Here is a 6,041-nt window from a genome sequence, read left to right on the forward strand (position 1 = left end):
TTGACCACATATTTTCTGAACTGCCCCACTGAGAACACAAAATCCAGATGACCATAAGTATATAGAATGAAAATGATACCCAGAGGGCTTCGCAGCCTGACAAAAAGCACCCAGACTGTTCCACGCCTTTCTGCCTCTATGATTTTTCATTGTTTATTGTTATTTCCCCCCACAGGCAGCAAGCGGGCAGTCAGACAGCTCACGGCTTCTGACAAGGTTTTCTGGGAGTAATGATGAAAACTATTTCTGCCGCCACAACACAAACGGCCACCCTGTCTGCCCTCCAGATTGACAGGCAAGGTCAGAGTCTGCGTCAGTGCGTTCAGCGGGGACCGTTTAGTCTGTCACACTTATTTCCATCATATTAAAACCTCTTCCTCCTTTTCCTAAGTGTCATTGGAAAGGTATCCTTGGATAACATCTTGTTCATTAGGCAATTAATGGCCGAGATTGCGTTGTGGACAGAAAATTGCTTTCTGAATGTGACTTTGGTTTGTCATACAGATACTGTAGGCTAATAGCACCTGCCAAGGAGGGTTCTGCAAAGGAGGAAATATCTTCCTCTGCTCATTTCCCAATGGTTCTTAATAATTCAGGATCTCCATTAAGATTCATGTAAGTCCACTTTGATTTTTTTCTTTTTAAACAAGTAGCACTGCATGTACTTGTAAAGTCATTACATACTGTGGGGCTGGTTGATATAGCATCCAGCGTGCCAGAAGATGTATGTGTCTGCAGTCAGGGAGTTTGCCATACAGATCATACTGTGGTATTCATATTCCTTTGAGTGTTAGATAAGCGTGTGCCAAAAGAGAGTTGCATAATTGATTACTGTGTTTATTTTGGCAAAAAAAAGGCTTTCCTGTCCTGTTCGATTTCCACAGTTTTTTTTACAGTAGCGTGGCTCAATTAATTGTTACATTAGTCAGTCAGGTGGTGGTCCAGCAGTTTGATCCAGTTTGAAATTCTCAAGATTTTTTTTCATAGATAGCCATAAAATAGCCAACCAGGATTCATGATCCTGTATCCTAGACTCTGGCAATGTCCTAACTTAATATTAACCTAAGCTAAAACATTAAATGTATCAGTTAGAACCAGGAATTAGTAGACAATTGAATTAATTATTCATATTTGTATTATTGTAGGCCAAAAATGCTGGTCACAGTTATTGACGAAAGCTATAATACCTGGATATAAACAAGCACAGATGGAGAATGGCATCACGTTTGGCAGCACAGTTTAGCAGTGTTTTGATCTAAAAAAAAAGGAGATAAAGTGTATGCAGGCTGTGTCTGTATGAACTAACATATAACATATATCAGACCAGAGCAATATGTAACCAGCACATGTGGACGTCAACCTGTTGAAGGACGACTGAAGGACGGTGGTGCGACCTCTGTTAATGTTAGTCCCACTCAGCAAACCAATTTGACATTGTTTACCCACAGAATCTCTGATCCAATGCTTAGCCCATGTTAAAGAAACTGGGTTCACAGGCTGACAGATTTATTAACTGAGTGTTTTCTTACCTCAAGTCTCCCCAGTTAATAGGAATTCATATTTCTGTTTTAGCGACTGGGAAACTAGTAGCCTTGCTGTGCCAAAGTACAGCCCCTAGTATATCATTTACTCTTCTAGCATTTATTTCCAAAAACAATACAAAGAAATTGACATAGAAAGTGTGAAATCTAGTTTATGTGCTGTGTAAAAAGGATTTTACCCCTATTGCACACCCTTTTCAATCAATCAATCAATCTTTATTTGTATAGCGCAAAATCACAACAAACGTTACCTCAAGACGCTTTTACAAACATAGGAGGTCTAGACCATACTCTATGTCTAATTATGAACAGAGACCCAACTTCAAGACAGGGTAAGACTCAGTCTTACCCCACCTTAATCCATCATGAGCATTGCACATCGCAGTATTTAGCTAGTTACAGTGGCAAGGAAAAACTTCCTTTTAACAGGCAGAAACCTCGAGCAGAACCAGACTCATGTTAGACAGACACCAGGCCTCGACCTGGTTGGGTCTGGAAAGAGAGATAGAGGAGAATAGGAGAGAGAGGTGATAGCATGCAATATTTTTAGCAAACCTTAAACAACTGCCAACAGCCAACTAGTATGAACATGCTTATGATGGCAATCCTAAAGACTTACAGAAAATGCTCAGCAATACATTCAAGACTGAGTGTCATTGTATTTCAAACGGAAAATGTAAGCAAATTCTGTGTAAATTGAGGGATAGATAGTTTTGTAAAAAAAAAAAAAAAAAGTCGGATTAACAAATTAACATTTGTATTGAAAGGGTATTTAAGGTAAAAAAAAAAAAAAGAATGAAATCTTTGACTATAAACTTACTTGATGCTTTGAAACAAAGACCCAAAAAGTCAATAATTTATCATCATTTTATTCACTCTCCCTAAAGCCCTGATTCTTGGCACAGTGTGTGTAAATAATGTAATGATTTGTTACCATGTGGCTCATATATCAACAAAGCTGGCAGCAGTTTTTTGGTGCAATATCCAGCCTGCGGTACATGATTCTCCTTCTGTTGCCATTTCAGGTCGAGAAATGAGCTTCGACTCCTTTCTGTGGAGTTCAGCGTGTATAATATGAAATCCTGGGGAAATGCAATAAAAGCGGGGGTGCAGTAACAGGGCTGAGCAAGTCCAGCATTGTTGGTTGAAAAGTGATGATTTGGTACGCATTAGGGCCTCGCCCAGCAGCTGCATGTGTCTGCCTAGAGATAGCACAGGGGGGTATTGGTAGAACCATCAGCCCCATATAGAGAAATATAGTATTTTTACTGGAACTATTTGTAGGTTCTGCATATGAGTGGGCATTTTTCTCTGTACAGTCTGCACCTGTGCGTGTATTTCGACATTCTCACATGCACCCAGGAGGACAAACCCTGTTTCCCCTGCAAATGCATTTCAATTTGAAGGCATGATCTTTTGTGTCATGGTGCTATCTGTTAGGATGTGTTTTTTTCTGTCTTTGTTTTTTTTTTTCTTCCCAGTGGCAGATGTGTTGTGGTGGGTGGCAGCTGCAGAATGGAGGAGCACAGCTTGCTAAGTGATTCACCCTGCTCCTGGCGTCTCCGTTACCCTATGAGTCTTTTCACTGACAATGTTTTCATTTCTATTTGCTTTACGTGTAAGTAGGACGGTGGGCTTTGACAGCTCTGTCACAAAATGACAGAGTTGGTTACATATGGAAGAGAGAATCTAATGGGATGTTTGGAGGCTATTTCAATTTTCATGACCTTTTTCAAACTTTTCCTAAGGAAAAAAAAGTTTGTATCTGACACTAAAAACCTTTTGACATCTTGCTGGTCTGATAAAGTCTCAAAACTAATTCTGCAGATGAGCTCAATGTTAGCTGATATCGGCTATCTCTCCATCAATAACAGAACTAAATCACTAACACACATCAAACACTCTGATCCAAAATGAGCAAGGAAATAGACTGTAATGTTATCCTCTCTTATAGCATTTAAGTCTAGCATCTCTCCATTACATGTTGCAGAAGATCAATGTCCTGCGGGGCTTATGGGATTAGCTCAGAATCACTTTTACATCATTCCCAGCTCATCACATACCAAATGTTTAGAAACCAACATATGATTAGGATTTTTCTCAAAGTGTGCTTTAGAGAGTGTTTTATGCTGATCTTTGCTCAGTTGTTAATCTCTGGTGATGTTGCGAAGTTTTCTCATGCATCCTCGAATCTTGCTTCCTCCTCTCTTTGCGATCCTCTTTCCCCTGAGCAGAAGTTTGGGATACTCTGTGCCATAGCGGACCCAAAAGTAAATCAGGTTTGACCAAGGACTGAGGTAATATTGTTCAGAGTTTTAGGATGCATGTTAAGTTTGGATTGAGGTTATCATGTTTAAGAGCTTTGGGATACACGACAAGAATGCTCACACCTCATGTTGTGGTGAAAAAAAAAAACAGTTTCTTCCCTTGTGACTGCTGAATGATAAAATAGTAATGCCTGTCGCTGTCCATGGTGCTGAACACGAGCACAATGACAGCTGTCCCTCAGAGTGACAGATGCGCATCATAAACAGCTGATCAGTCTCTTACAGACACCACCACAGCAACAAACTGTGCCACTGCTCAGCACCCTGACTTTTGCCACAACCCAACATGCACTGCACCCCACGTGCAAGAAGGTGCAAGAGCCTGTTCAATACTGCTTGCAGCTTTTTTTGTTTGTTTGTTTTTGTTTAGTTATATTTTTGTTGTTGATCTCAATTGGTCTTGTATAACTTTTTGTGCCAGCCGTTCAGTCTCATCCAAGCGGCAACCTCCAGTCTCAAACTATGAAGCCCATGCGGAAGTGTTATAAATTGCAATTCATCGAGAAATCCACTTGAGGCTGGCTGCAGAAACACCGGAAACCACATAGACATGAATGGGGAAAAAGACTATCTTTGCAGCATTAATAAACATGTTTACAGACTGGTACAAAAAACGTCTTGGCCCTACGTAGCTCATTTCTCTATCAGCACACACTGTACGGGGGTGAATGTTTTTCTAATGCGACGGTTCAGAAGATATTAAGATTACGAGTTTTTTCCCAAATAAGGACATGACTGACTTGACTCCCGGTCGGGAACACATAGCTGTTGGCTAGGAGGCTCAAACTCCGCCCCTTTATGTGACAATCTACCTGGTTGGATTCCGCATTTCCAATATGGCTGCCGCCGTCGATTGGCTTCAAAACAGCGCTCAGGAACAGATGGGTGACGTCACGGATACTACGTTCATATTTTATACAGTCTATGGTCTCATCCAGGGATCACTTTTACCTTGCAATTTAAACTACACAGGATTATTTTTGACATTCAAAATTTAACTTAATAGTTATGTTAAGTATGAAAAAATAATAATAAAAATGTTTTTCCAACCCACGTGCATGGAATCACACCCACTACAGTCTGACTAAATGTGTGGTAGCATTCCCATGTTTTTGCGATGCTGGAAATAACAGTGAAGAAGCAGTGACACCTGACAGTGGAATCAATGTTTTGTTCACTTTTGTCAAATAGCACTCTCAACCCTTCCCCAAAAAATCCTCCATTAGGTTCTCTCAAACAAATGTGCGCTCTCTCTCTCTCTCTCTCTCTCTCTCTCTCTCTCTCTCTCTCCCTCTCTTTGAGTCATTCATACTGTTGATTCCACCTCTAGAGGAATACATCAGGCATAACGCCCTTTTTCTTTCATCAAGGCTGCAGCTTTAAAGTAATTTTCCTCCTCTCACAGGGAGCCAAATGGAGACGAGAAGATGTCGATTCTCTCATCTCTTTGTCTGTCCCCTTTGATCTCTCTCAACATGAATTCCCAATGCACAGAAAGTAAATGGGCTTTTTTCTCTCTCTCTCACTCACTCCTCTCTCTGTCCTTCTCTGGAGCACAGTTGATCATACAAAATTGACCAGAAATGACTCCTAATGACCCCCGTGCTTTACTCAAACAAGAAGAAAGAATACCTAAAAACACACTCCTGGTTTTCATTCCTCATTTTAATAAAAGATGAATAATTCAGGGCACTCGTATAAATAATAACCCAGTGCACCAATGCTGGGAATAGCTTTAAAGAGGCATGTGCATGAGTGTGTTTTTTGGTTTTGTGCGAGGGACAAAGGTTTCAGCAGTGCGTACATGCCGGTGTGTGTTGTCGTTCGTCGCATTAACAGACAGCAGTTGTGATTTATCTTGTATTCCCAGTGCAGGGGCCCCCTCTATCTCACTGGAAAGGTTAAAGCATACAGCCCGGAGGCGGTACTACAAAGGTCAACATGCAGTTTAGGGATGAGGGATAGGACGATGGAGGAGAAAGAGGGTGAAGATATGCAATCCAGTCCTCTCCTCGGCCTCTGGAAACACACACTGTACTGTTTTTTTCCTGCAGTGCTTATCCTTTATTTCTCTTTATCTTCTCTGCCTTATCTTCCTCCCATCAACGTAATACATCTTATATCGTATGCCATGAAAATAGCTGACCTTGAGAAAGTCATCTGCAGAGATTTT

The sequence above is a fragment of the Notolabrus celidotus genome, chromosome 13 (assembly GCF_009762535.1).
Source record: "Notolabrus celidotus isolate fNotCel1 chromosome 13, fNotCel1.pri, whole genome shotgun sequence".
Classification (NCBI taxonomy): Eukaryota; Metazoa; Chordata; class Actinopteri; order Labriformes; family Labridae; genus Notolabrus; species Notolabrus celidotus.